Genomic DNA, 14,462 nt, shown 5'->3' on the forward strand with positions numbered 1-14,462 from the left:
CGGTGCACAAAAATTTGTGCACTGGCGGGGGGGGGGGGGGAGGGGTGTGTGTGGGGGGGAGGTGTGGGGGGGGGGGTCCCTCAGCCCTAATTGTGCCCTCTCACAGTCTGGAACCCCTCAGGAGATAACCACCTGCTGGCTTAGGCTGCTCCCCGGGTGGCAGATGGCAGGCCCGATCCCTCGGTGCCTGCCCCGCCTCCCCGGGTCGCGCACACGGCAAGGCTGATCTGGGGGTTGGGGCGCCATCCCGGGTCGGGTAGCACACGGGACTCCCGGGCGGGCTGGCGGATCACTGCTGCCCCACCTGGCCACCCTGGGTCAGTTTGCACACGGGATGCCCTGATGGAGGCCGGGCAGGCTGGCTGATCGCTGCTGCACCGCCCGGCCGCCCCGGGTTGGGTCGCGCACAGATGCCCGCCCCACTGCTCCGGGTTGCAAATAGCAGGCCCAGATGGCGACGGGGCAGGCGGGATGGCGCTGTCCCGCCCTGCCAGCAGTATGCAAATTAGTGGCCATCTTTGTTGGCGGTTAATTTGCATATCATGCTGATTAGCCAATGGGAGGCATAGCGAAGGTACAGTTAATTACCATGTTTGTCTATTATTAGATAGGATTATATTTTTCCCATAGTATTTATCCAATGCATTAAAATTTTACATATTTAGTTATTTCTGTGTCTCCCACTAGTAGGTAAGCCTAGAGGGCAGAGATTTTTATTTTCTACTAGAGGCCCTGTGCATGAAAATTTATGCACTGGAGGGGGGGGGTCCCTTGGCCTGGCCTGCCCCCTCTCACAGTCCAGGAGCCCTCAGGGGTGGGAGGTGACCTGGCGATCAGGGGAAGGTGATGCCCCATCACACCTCTGCTGCTGCCACTGCCAGCAGTGCAAGCCTCAGCCAGCCCTGGTTACCTGAGCCTTGGACAGCCCTGGGTTGCTGGGCAGCTGCCATCTGAGGCTTGCCTGTGCCTCGGGCCAGCCCTGGGCGTCTGGGCAGCCGACATTTGAGGCTTGCCTGCACCTTGGGCCGGCCCTGGGTAGCTGGGGAGCTGAGGGGACTGGGGGACTCCAGAGGCAGGTTCGCAGAACTGAGAGGACTGGGCACTGCCATCTTATGGCTATGGGCACCACCATCTTTGAGGGCAGGACAGTCAATTAGCATATTCTCTCCTTATTGGCTGTGGGCACCGCCATATTTGAGGGTGGGGCAGTCAATTAGCATATTCCCTCTTATTGGCTGTGGACGCTGCCATCTTTGAGGGTGGGGCAGTCAATTACCATATTCTCTCTTATTGGCTGTGGGTGCTGCCATCTTTGGGACAGCATACTTCCTCTTTATTAGGTAGGATTTTGTTCATTATTTATCCCCAGTGCCTTGAACAGAATATGCACTTAATAGGTGCTTAATGCATATTCACTGACTTGAGCAAATAAATGACTATCTGGTTTTCAAATTCATTGTCTCTGTTTCAGATTGTACCCTACTTGGCCTTTCGGTGACATTTGACACTAGCTTCCCTGTGTTTCTGTGACCATATTCTTTCCTAGGTTTCCTTCTATTTTCAGACCACTTTTATTTCCCTTTGTCAGCTTCTTTTCTTCTTCTTACTCTTAAATATTGGCCACCCTGATATTGTTCTTGTTACTTTTCTCTTTTTACCCTTCACACTTTTCTAGGCAAGCTTATCCACATTCAGGCTTTCAACTCACATCCACAGGATGAAAATTCTCACACATGTATTTACAGCTCTTGACTGCTCCTTCTGTCTTCAAAATGGTCATCTCAACCTGGATTCCAACACATCTTTTTTTCTCTCTCCAAACTGCTCTACATTCTGGAAGCACCACCATACAACTGCCTACCCCCTACCCCCACCCCAATCAGAAACTTAGGAGTAACTTTGAATTTTTTTGTTCTTTTACTAGTTTCTTGGATCTAGTAAGTCCCCCAAAAATGGTGTCAATGTTATTATCCTTGTTTTTTCTAGCCCCATTGCACAGCCTTATCTTTCTGGCTTGTACTATTTCATTAATTTTCTAAAATTCCTCTGCCTCTATTTTGGCCTCCTCTAATTCATTCCACACATTCTTTTTCAAATGTAAATCTGACCATACCACTCCCTTAGGAAGTATCATTTGGTGTCTGCAAAATTCAACCCAACTTCTTAGCATGGTACAGAAGGCACTTCAAGATCTGGCAAATCTATCATCTATCTATCTATCTATCTATCTATCTATCTATCTATCTATCTATCAAAGCCAAATATGCTAAGCGTCCGACTGATCAGTCGAACGTTCGGTCGACCGCTCAACCAGTTGCTGTCATGCACACTGACCACCAGGGGGAGACTCTCCAACTGGTAGGTTAGCTTGCTGCTGGGGTATAGCCAATCAGAACTGGGTGAGATGGGCCGGACACCCCCTGGAGCCCTCCCATGGCCCCTCCCTGGCCAGCCAACCTCCCATGGTCCATCCCTGGCCAGCTGGCCCCCATTGTCCCCGATCGGGACTGGGCAAGATGGTCCCGATGGATCGATCAGCCCCGATTGCTGGCCAGGCCAAGGGACCCCACCCATGCGTGAATTCGTACACCAGGCCTCTAGTTTTCTACCTTGACATAAATATCCTGTATACTGTGTGCAGTTCCTTAAAGAAGACACACGCTTTCTCATTTCCTAGACTTTTCACATACTGTTCTTAATAAACACAGATGCCTTTCCATGCTTTGTCCATCTGGTGAACTCCTACTTAGGTCATTCCTGATATCCCTGGGCAGAGATGAGGAGCTTCTTCTGTGCCCCTCCCACCATTAAGTACCCACCTTACAGAACTGATTACATTGCAGTAATTGTTTTTCACATTTGTCTTCCTCAAGAAAATCATCTTTGTTCCTAAGGGCTCAGGGAAATGACTGGCATAGAGTTTTCTTTCAGTCAAATTTATTAAATTGAACAAAAGACTAATCATCATCATCATCATCATCTCACATTTAACCTGATATTCTAGTTTAATATGTTTTGAAACACTGTTTGTGTGGCCCAGCTTTGAGCAATTGCTATTTAGTGCAGAAAGGAGGAAGCCATCTGTATGGCCTGTCAAGTCAGGAGCTTGAATTCTTCTCTCTGTGCCTCTATGTGTATATTTGGGGCATTTAACTGGTCAAGCTTCAGTTTCTTCAACTGTGAAATGAGAACAACCTGACTTCTGGGAGCAAACAAAGAATGTAAATGGAACTAAAATAACAGCCACAACTCTGCTATAACAACCAATTTAGAAAGTTTAGTGTGCTCGAATCAGCTCTGTATTTTGTCTATTTTTGTAGTGCAATTGCAATTACATTTATCTATTTTATGTCTACCAGAGTCACAGGTGGTTATTTTAGATTGCAAATTCCAGAAGGGCAAAAGGCCTTATAACCTTCAGCATATGGTTGAGCCAAATACTTAGGCTTGGACAGTGTTCAGAACAACTTTCAGGCAACCTCAAAAATGACAATATTAGAAGCAGATTTGCTGTGATTTTACTTATAAGTAATAAGAAAAAAACGTTCTGCTCCTGACAAATGGAAGGCATTGGTTTATCTAAAGGAATAAGAAAGGAAACTGATGGATGACCTGATTTGCTAACCCCAATCCTGTTAGTGAAATAGGGACTTAAAAATGGAAAAACCTGCCTAGATAGCTTTGGGTTTTGTTTTTTAAGTATGTTTTTGTTGATTTTTAGAGAGAGAGGAAGGAAGAAGGATAGATAGAAATATCCATGAGAGAGAAACATTGATTGACTGCCTCCTGCTCACCCCTTACTGGGGATTGAGCCTGAAACCTGGGCATGTGTCCTGACTAGGAATCAAACTGGTGACCTCTTGGTTCATAGGTTTACACTCAACCACTAAACCACATCAGCTGGGCATAGCTTCCTTTGAGATGTTTGGTTCATAGTAGGCACTCTCTAAACACCTGTTAAGTGAATGTTGAATGACTCCAGTTCCTCCACTGCATATAGCTTTAATGAGTTCCTAGGAGCAGCTAGCCATATCCCTTACTAGTGCCTTACTGCTGACAGCTGCACGAAATGTATAGTGTAGCATCATTGCTAGATGATGGAAGAAGAGAAAGAAAAATCTTTGAATAAACATCTAGAAATTCAGCAAGAATAGTTCAGCAAAAACCAGCATAAAACTGCAAACAAAAAGACTATATACCTGTTAATGTCAATCTCCTTCAGTTAGGTATACAATTAAAACAAACAAACAAACAAACAAACAAACAAACAAAACACCCCAAAACAAAAGCTGGTGTCTGTTTGCCTGAAGATTGACTTTGGCCTACAAAAAGTTTGAATTTGAATCCTCTTTTGGTGGGCCCTATGGATTCTAGTTTTCCAGTTCCTAAAAATCCCTGTTATCTTGTTTGGTCATTTATATAATCCAGGAGACCCCTGAAGGCAGCAAGCCTTGGTTTAGTGGCAGCAGAAACCAGAGAGAGACCTTTGGGTGCCAAAGTGGCCTAAAATTAGAAGCTAGTCTTCAAAATTGGCTTAACCTATCTTTCAGAACGGATGAGCATTGTTTCTTCATCTGATTTATCTTAAGAGTTTTGTTGATTGCTACAACTTGTGAAAAACTTAAAGAAGGGCTTGTTATGAGTAATTTCCCAGAGGATCTTACAGACATGCATTTTTTCCCAATAATCAAGAACCACTTCTTTTTTTTTTTTAAAGAAATTTGTTTTGTTTTGTTTTTTAAAATATATTTTATTGATTTTTTACAGAGAGGAAGGGAGAGAGATAGAGAGTTAGAAACATCGATGAGAGAGAAACATCCATCAGCTGCCTCCTGCACATCTACTGGGGATGTGCCTGCAACCCAGGTACATGCCCTTGACCGGAATCGAACCTGGGACCTTTCAGTCCGCAGGCCGACGCTCTATCCACTGAGCCAAACCGGTTTTGGCAAGAACCACTTCTTATATACATTTTAGGTAGCAACTTAGGTGCATAAGTGTATGAAGTCTCATTGCATTTGTGCAGCCATGGGAGGCTCAGAGAGTAAGGACTTGCTCAAGAATACTCAATCAGCACCATGGCTAAAAAGAATCTCCTAATGCAGGGGTGGGCAACCCCTGGCACGCGTGCCAAACATGGCATGCCAGTAACTTTTGCTGGCATGTGAAACCCTCTCTTATAATCTTCCATTTACAAGTTTTTTCTTAATATCGACTTTTTTATTTTTCAGATAAATTCAGTGTAGGTGCATCTTAAATAAATAAATACTTTTACCTAACATGTATACATTAAAAAATAAATGTATTTTTCATCATCATATACTGTGTTTTTGTCGCTCGAATGAATTTTATTATTTCTTCAAGGTTCTTCACATACGTACACCTTAAGAGATATCAAGTAGGTGTAACATGTTCTCAAAAAATTAGGGTTGGCACGCAGAAGAATTTTGAGTCAGAGATTTTGCTGGTTTTGGCACACACTCACCAGCCATGAGCCCAGCTCAGGGCTTCTGGCTGAGCGGTGCTCCCCCTACGGGAGTGCGCAAACCACCAGGGGGCAGCTCCTGTGTTGAGTGTCTGCCCCCTGGTGGTCAGTGCGCTTCATAGTGACTGGTCTTTCCGCTGTTCAGTCTATTTGCATATTAGCCCTTTATTATATAGGATTGGCTGTGAGGATGGTGGAAGACAGCAAATTAAGCAATAGCCTGCATTCAAAAGCCAATGAAACATTTCTGGTATAAAAACAATGATGTGATCTTTATTGATATTTTGATTGACATTCAACATTTTATTACTATGGCATCCTGTGATGCAAATATACAATTTTTTTGTAGAGTTCTAGAACTATAAAATATTTAAAGCTAATTAGGTGGAGCCATCTAAACAATTTCTTTGTTTTCCTGGTTGTTTATTATTATTAGGAAAACAAAGAAAAAAACATGGAATGAGCAACTCTCAACAGAAGAGTCATAGCTCTCTTTCTATGGAGTCAACATCTGTTTCTACTCTAACATTGCTGAGTCCAGATGTTGTTATCCTCCTAGTACAATCCCCACAGTGAATGTTTTCCAATTGGAACTTCATGTTCGAGCAAATCAAAGCAGAACAATGTTTTTTGTAGGTTGACCTTTGGCTGTTTTGAACCATCCATTATTAAAAGACAATTCTGTTGCTTTTGTGCTCTGTTCTCAGTCAATAACACAGTCCCCTCATTCATTACATTAAACTTTGGCTTTTGCATGTCAGAAAAATTATTTAAATTTCCAGTCTGAGATATAATAGGAAAAATGTTTTTTTAAGTATGAGAGAAAGCAGAATTTGCTATAGGTTCCTTGTTCACAGTTGTAAAAAAATAACATTATGACAAGGATGTTTGCTTGACCTAACTTTTAAAAAAACAATCGATTCCCAGAATTTATAAGGTGATAGTCATAAATAATGATTGAAAGTTATATGAATCAAAAGAAGAAAGTCATTAATGAGTAATTGTAACCTAATTTCCATATGTTTTAAAATCTGCTTCAAGACCAAAGGAAGCCTTTGCAGAAGAAAAAAGGGTTCTCAGATCCCTAACACTACTTTTCATTTTGGGTGTTTTTTTCCAGCCTATGACATTGGTGAGTAATTAATGGATATAATGCAGGATACATTTATTCTGCTGGGATAAACTACCCAAAGTTCTTTTCCTTAGTTTAAGTTTTATGACCCATCCCATGAAGACACAACTCAAGTGAAAGAGGAAAGGTTTGTTGTTGTTGTTGTTGTTGTTGTTTTTCATTTAAAAACAATTTCTAAATACAAAACTCACTTTCAGGGAATTTGTTTTCTAGAGTTTGAGAGGGTGTGTTGACTATAAAAACCAACAGCTGTTTGTTGACTTTCTGCAGAAGTTATTTATACAGGCTGGGAAAGCAGAATGTCTGGGAGAATTTAAAAAGCCAATCTGATAACTCAACACAGCAGCAGGATGAGGTCATGGCTGAGCGTGGGTTGGCCTAGAAGCCATACTAAGGCAGGATCTCTGCAGGTGGCCCTGATGCGCCAATGGGAGGAGAGGAGAACAGAGGACAGGAAGGAGGGACTAGATCCAGTTGGATTAAACTAGACCCTGAAACTGACATGTGGAATTACATTTCTATGAAGAAGTAGCTGAGAGGCCATATACTATTTATACTTAAAGTGTTATACCAGATGTACCAGTTAATAATGCGGATTTTTTAAATAGATGGAGTTACACATATGTTGACATATATGCGATTTGATATGTATGCTATTTTGTTGTATTGACAGTAAGCTTCAAAACTTCATATGTCAAATTTTCTGAAGGTGTTAACATCATAGATATTTTTACGCTTAAAAATGTCGAATTTCATGCCAAAAAAGAGCATTTGTGGAAAGTTTGAATTCATTACTTTATTTTGAAGAAAAGTGCTGCTGAAAGTTATCGTATATTTCGGTAAGCTTATGGTGAACATGCTCCATCTCAAGATACTTGTGAATGCTGGTTTAAACGCTTTAAAAGTGATGATTTCGATGTGAAAGACAAAGAATGTCCAGGTCAACCGAAAAAGTTTGAAGACCAACAATTACAAGCATTATTGGATGAAGATGCGTGTCAAACTCAAAAACAACTTGCAGTAAGATTAAACGTTGCTCAGCAAACAATTTCCAATAGTTTACGAGCAATAGGAAATATTTTAAAGGAAGGAAAACCCATATCAACTGAACGAAGGACAAATAGAAAACCGGAAAGTCATCCATAAAACATTGCTTCAATTTTTTGCATTGAATTGTGACTGGCGATGAAAAGTGGATTTATTTTGAGAATCCCAAATGCACAAAATCATGGGTTGATCCAGGTCAACCATCAACATTGACTGCAAGGCCAAATTGCTTCAGAAAGAAGACAATGCTCTGCGTTTGATGGGATCAGGAAGGTGTGGTGTACATATTATGAGCTTCTAAAACCAGGTGAAACCATTAATACTGATCACTACCGACAACAAATAATCAATTTGAACGAAGTTTTGATCATAAAATGACCAGAATGTGCCAGAAGACATGGCAAAGTAATTTTACTTCATGATAACCCACCATCACACACTTCAAAACCAGTTAAAGACATGTTAAAAGATCTTGCCTGGGAAGTATTAACCCACCGTTGTATTCACCAGACCTTGCTCCTTTAGATTACCACTTGTTCTGATACATGGCACACGCGCTTTCTGAGCAGCACTTCAAAACGTATGAAGAAGTGAAAATTGGGTCTCTGAATGGTTTGCTTCAAAACAAGAAAAGTTCTATTGGGACGGTATCCACAAATTACCTGAAAGATGGGAAAATGGTAGCTAGCGGTGGACATTACTTTGAATAAAGCACTTTTGATATTTCTCTTGAAATTATCATGTTTTCTTTGATTACAAAATCTGCATTATTAACTGGTATATCTGGATGTTAAAGAAATAGCTTGCCAATATTTTTACCAGAAATCAGGACCACTGTATTTCTATATATTAGAGATAAATGGGTGTGATTTGGACACAAAAAGTCCAAAGAGACTAGTCTTGCTAGCATTTGTTGTCAGGGCACCAATGTATGTAATCCCAGATAATATTTGTTGAGATCTTGCTATGTGCGAGCACTGGTGAAGGCACTTGGCTTGCATTAAATCATGTAATATTTATACTAGCTTTGGGAGCCAGCTGTCCCCAGACCAGGATGCTGAGACCCAGGGAGTTAAAGAGCTTGTTCAAAGTCACACTGAGAACATGACGGAATCGATCATACCCCAGGCAGCTTTCTCCGGAGCTCACACTTATAACCACTGGCTTGTAGCTGCCTCTCTGAGGTGCAGCTTCTGGAGTGCTGTCTGGAGGGCGCTCACCTCCAAAAGGGCTCACAGCAAATTTATTCATGATACTACCTTCTAACAAGTTCACAATTAATATTAGTATGGTGGGTGGCTCATCACTGAGTGTCCTCTTCAGCCTGAATTTATGTGGGGATACAGTCTGATTTCTACCTGCTCAGTCCTCAGGCGCTGTCTCTGAGCTCCCTAGCAGGTTGGGAAAAGCATAGTAATATATAGACAGTGCTATGGAAATTACACTCATGGACTTTGAGAGATGCTATCCTTTGGGAGGCAAATACATGGATTTTAAAAACAGATCAACAGATTTGAACCTCGATCAATAGTAATAACTATCCAAACTTGAGCAAGAGTTGTCAAAATAGGCAGCGGGCGATGACGTAGGGGGACTTGCCCTCTATATGAGGTTGGGGAGCGGCTGAGTCGGCCTTTTCCGCCCGCTCCCCCCTCCCCCCGAGCGCCGCTCCGGCTGCACCACGCTCGGCGCGCCGAGCTCCGTGCTCCTGCTCAGGCAGCGCCTCCGTCTCCTTCCAGCCGCCATCATGATCATCTACCGGGACCTCATCAGCCGTGATGAGATGTTCTCCGACATCTACAAGATCGTGGACGGGCTGTGCCTGGAGGTAGAGGGGAAGATGGTCAGTAGGACAGAGGGTAACATTGATGACTCGCTTATTGGTGGAAATGCCTCCGCTGAAGGCCCTGAGGGCGAAGGTACCGAAAGCACAGTAGTCACTGGTGTTGACGTTGTCATGAACCATCACTTGCAGGAAACCAGCTTCACAAAAGAAGCCTACAAGAAGTACATCAAAGATTACATGAAATCAATCAAAGGGAAGCTTGAAGAACAGAGACCAGAAAGAGTAAAGCCTTTTATGACAGGGGCTGCAGAACAAATCAAGCACATCCTTGCCAATTTCAAAAACTACCAGTTCTTTATCGGTGAAAACATGAATCCAGATGGCATGGTTGCTCTGCTGGACTACCGTGAGGATGGTGTGACCCCATATATGATTTTCTTTAAGGATGGTTTAGAAATGGAAAAATGTTAACAAATTGGGCAGTTTGGCTCCATCACCTGTCATCGTAACTGGCTGCTGCTTTTCATCCACACACCAAGACTAGGACAAATGGGACTGATGTTATCTTGAGCTCTTCATTTATTTTGACCTTGATTCATTTGGAGCGGAGGCATTGTTTTTAAGAAAAGATGTCATGTAGGTTGTCTAAAAATAAAATGCATTTAAATTAAAAAAAATATTTATAGCTCAATGTCTTTACTAGATGGAGCTAAAAATACCTTTCACATAAAGTTGGTGTAAGGGTTAAGTGTGGAAACAGAATAGAGCATCTTATAGACTTTTGGCTAAACATAACTTTTAAACACATGCATATATTTTAACTGATGCTGAAATCCAACCAAAATGATAGTAAAGGAAGCCAAAAAGGCTTTCACACCTAAGGACCGGAGAATGGGAAAGGAGACAACACTAAACAAGATATATTACCAAAGTTTTATTACCAAAGAAATTGGATGGAGGCAGAGCAGATATTTAATTGGTACTCACCAGTGCACACTCATATGACCCTATTGGTAATTTATATCAGCAGTGCCCATTCAGTGCTCAAGCTCTCTTTGTGGTTAAGTATTTCCATGGTCACTCCAGCATGGAAGAATGGTAATTGATTGAGCAAGCTGAAATCTAAATCTAAGAAAGGAACACCAATGAGAAAAAGCTGATATGCTCCAGAGAACACTGGGAAAGCTCAGGATTTGGCAGCACCAGACACCAGAGAGAGCAAGATAAGTTTAAGAGCTCAAAACAGGGAGACTGGCTTAAAAAAAGTGTTAGAGCAGATTTAGATTTAGAATCAAACTTCTTTTTTTTTTTTTTTTTTTAAAGGAATTATGTAAGCGCCACAGGCAGGGAGCTTTTCCTGTTTTTTTTTTTTTTGTTTTTTGTTTTTTTTTTTTTATATTTTATTGATTTTTTACAGAGAGGAAGGGAGAGAGATAGAGAGTTAGAAACATCGATGAGAGAGAAACATCGATCAGCTGCCTCCTGCACACCCCCCACCGGGGATGTGCCCGCAACCCAGGTACATGCCCCTGACCGGAATCGAACCCAGGACCCCTCAGTCCGCAGGCCGACGCTCTATCCACTGAGCCAAACCGGTTCTGGCAAGAATCAAACTTCTTAACTGAAACTCTTCAGTCAATAAGACAATGAAGCTCTTTCAAAATGTAGAGAAGGCCTGAGGCAAGGTGAGAGGGTGGACTAGAAGGGGTCAATGGGTAAAAAGGAGGCATATGTAATGCTTTCAGCGATAAAGATTTAAAAATAAAATAAATAAACAAATAAATAAAATGTAGAGACAAAATGTTTTTCAATGAAGAGTCTATACCAAATCAAACGATCAATCAAGATATTTTCAGATACAAAAGGTCTAAAAATTTTACTTTGTTTTCTTTCTCAAGAGTTACTGGATAATGTGCTTTATGAAAATGGGTGAGTAAACCAGGATAAAGGAAGAACAAAGGGCAGGAAGTGAGGTCTCCAAGTGAGGAGAGAAACAGAAGGAATTCCTAATAGACGGGAAGGGGAGTGCCAGGACAATTCCCCACCAGCCTGGGCTGGAGGACAATGGGCACCTCCAGGAAAATGTCCCCAGGAAGTCAGTAAGTACTGTCTAGAATCAAGAAATAGCAGCATAAGAATTTTATTTATAACATTGGATGTAAATATTAGGAGAAAACTAAATGAATTGGGGAATAGGATGGGATTAGAGAAGGGTGAGACAGGGAGCTATTGTTTGCATTAGAAGTCATGTAGTACCATTTGTTTTTTAAACATAATGCAAGTATGACTTTAACAACAATGATTAATTTAATATATAAGTGCTATTTTCATATCTAGATCTACATATACAGTGCCTATTACTATTAAATACTCAGTAGTTGGTTGGTAGTTATTTTTATAGTTTTTGGAGAACTGCAGGTGAAAACTAGGAGGACAGACTCAGAGGCTTCTCCAGAATTTCTATAGGAGAGGCTTAGCCATGGAATAAGATGGTGGGCGAGGTGGGTTGAATTGTGGTTCCAAAAAGATATGCCCAAGTACTAACCCCCAGTATCTGACTGTGACCTTATTTGGAAGTATGTCTTTGCAGATATAATTAAACTAAGGATCTCAAGATGAGATCATCCTGGATTCAGGATGCACCTTAAACCCAATGGTGAATATCGTTATAAGGAACAAAAAAGGAGAAGATGCAGAGAGGCATAGGAGAGAAGGCTCCGTGAAGAGGGAATCAGAGATTGGAGTTATGTCCCTACAAGCCAAGAAACTGCTGGCAGCCACCATCTAGCAGAGATGCATGGCAGTTTCTCCTTCAGAGATTCAGAAGGAACCAACCTTAATTTTAGGTTTCTGGCCTCCGGAACTGTGTGAGAATGAATTGTTGTGGTAAGCCGCTCACTTTGTGGTCATTAATTACAGCAGCCCTTGAAGCTTTGCTTGTAGAGCCTGTATTTCAATCCTTAGATTATATATTTATTGGAAGTTTGATGGGGGGGGCGGGGCGGGGGACTGAAGGAGATCATGAAGGAGATCCTTACATGACCCCTTGGCATTGCTGCTGGCTAGCTCTCAAATTGGATGAGTTCAGTGAAATAAATATATTTTATTTTTCCAACTTTATCAAAAATATAATATTGTGTAAGTTTAAGGTGTACAACACATTGATTTGATACATTATATATTATAAACTGATAACCAGCATAGTGTTAGCTAGAACCTACATCACCTCACATAATTACCATTTTCTTTAATTGTGACGAGAACATTTAAGATATAGCCTTTAGCAGCTTCCAAGTATATAACACAGTGTTATAAGCTATAATCACTATGCTGTACATTCTATCCCCAGAATTTACTTATCTTAAAACCAGAAGTTTGTACTCTTTTACCAACACCCCTCAGTCCCTGGTAATCACCATTCTAGTCTGTTTATATGAGTTCAGATTTTTTAGATTTCACATATAAGTGATATCATACAAAAGTCTTTCTCTGTCTGACTTATTTTACTGAAATAAATGTGCTTTAAAGTGATTTCAGATGCATAAATTTATGTTATGAAATGTATTTCGGAGACAGCAACATTTCCACACCACTGTTTGCCTATTTCATCAGAGGCAGATATGAGGCAGGAAGATGGGAGTGTTGGCTTGAAATGGTGCAAGGGAACTCCAGGGCTGATGGAAATGCTGTCCATCTTTCTTGGGGTAATGGTTACACAGGAATATACATCTGTCAGAATGTATTGAACTGTACATTGAAGATATGTGCATTTTATTGTGTATGAAATTTACCTCAAATAACAACATAATCTCTTGTTTTTGTAACTTGGCTGCTCAAAGTGATAGAGACAGAAATAAAATATTCGGAAGCAGCTATAATTGTAAGAAATGTTAATCATGCTCTGTTAACTGTGATTGCTTTGTTCTGATTAAAGAAGGCACATTCTAACCTGGCTGGGAGTTGCACGTGGGACCTGGGAGCTCACCTAGAAATGCGGCCCATCCTCTACATCTGGGAGTTGCTTATTATCATGAAAAGATGAATAACCTGGTTGCAGAAACCAGAACTGTCAACCATTTGAAGACACACGGCCCTTTGCATACCCACAGGCCTCTGCAAATCCCCAGCCTGCACTACCTGTCGACTGCCCATTTGGCACACCCTTCTGCCTACTTCCCCATGTAACCTTCGTCCCAATATAAGCAGCTGGTTTATGGTGAGGGGATAGAAGATTTTTGTGGATGACCTGCTTCTCTCCCATACTGCCAGCAGTATTGGAATAAACCAATAATTCAAATAAAGCTTCTATGAACATAGGAGTGCATATGTCATGAGTAGAACTTTGAAAGAGAAAAGAGTAGAATGGTAAAGAGGAGGAAATTTTCTGATTGGTGGGGACTAAAGAAAACCTTGCTGAACTTGGAAAGCATAATGAAAACAGGATCCCTTCTAGTTTGCGGCATTTGTATCCTTGAGCTCAGATTCATGCTTGAATTACATACAGTGCATCTTCAGGAATGAAGGGCCCACAAGAGAATGAGAACATGAAGGCGAAGCGGATACTGTTGGAAGGGGAAAGCATGGAATGTCCGTAGAGGTCAACATAAATGCATACGTGGGTGTGTGGGAGGGGATCAAGGGAAATGAACACTGCCAAGCTGATTTGTTCTCTAGTTGCCGAAGCATTCCTGGGACATTTTTCCTAGATGCTGGGACTAGAGAGGTGGCAAGTTTCAACAATATGCTTATCTATTAGAAGTACAACCATTTTTTTTTTGTAAATGTATTTTTAACTCTAAAGAGACAAGACATTAAAGAAACTTTGAAACAACATGATCCCTCATAATCCCACTACCCTTTAACTGGTCATCTATTTTTATGTTTTCTTCTAGACTAAAATTCTCTTTCTTTTTTTTTTATTTTTTTTAAATATATTTTATTGATTTTTTACAGAGAAGAGGGAGAGGGATAGAGAGTTAGAAACATTGATGAGAGAAGAGAGATCGATCAGC

The 14,462-nt window shown here is 41.3% G+C and overlaps 1 pseudogene; it reads left to right on the forward strand.

Moving 5' to 3' along the window:
* Positions 1-9,273: 9,273 nt before the first annotated feature.
* LOC102423430 lies at positions 9,274-10,119 on the forward strand (annotated as a pseudogene).
* The last annotated feature ends 4,343 nt before the right edge of the window (positions 10,120-14,462 follow it).

This window comes from Myotis lucifugus, unplaced genomic scaffold (genome assembly GCF_000147115.1).
Source record: "Myotis lucifugus unplaced genomic scaffold, Myoluc2.0 scaffold_7, whole genome shotgun sequence".
Taxonomy (NCBI): domain Eukaryota; kingdom Metazoa; phylum Chordata; class Mammalia; order Chiroptera; family Vespertilionidae; genus Myotis; species Myotis lucifugus.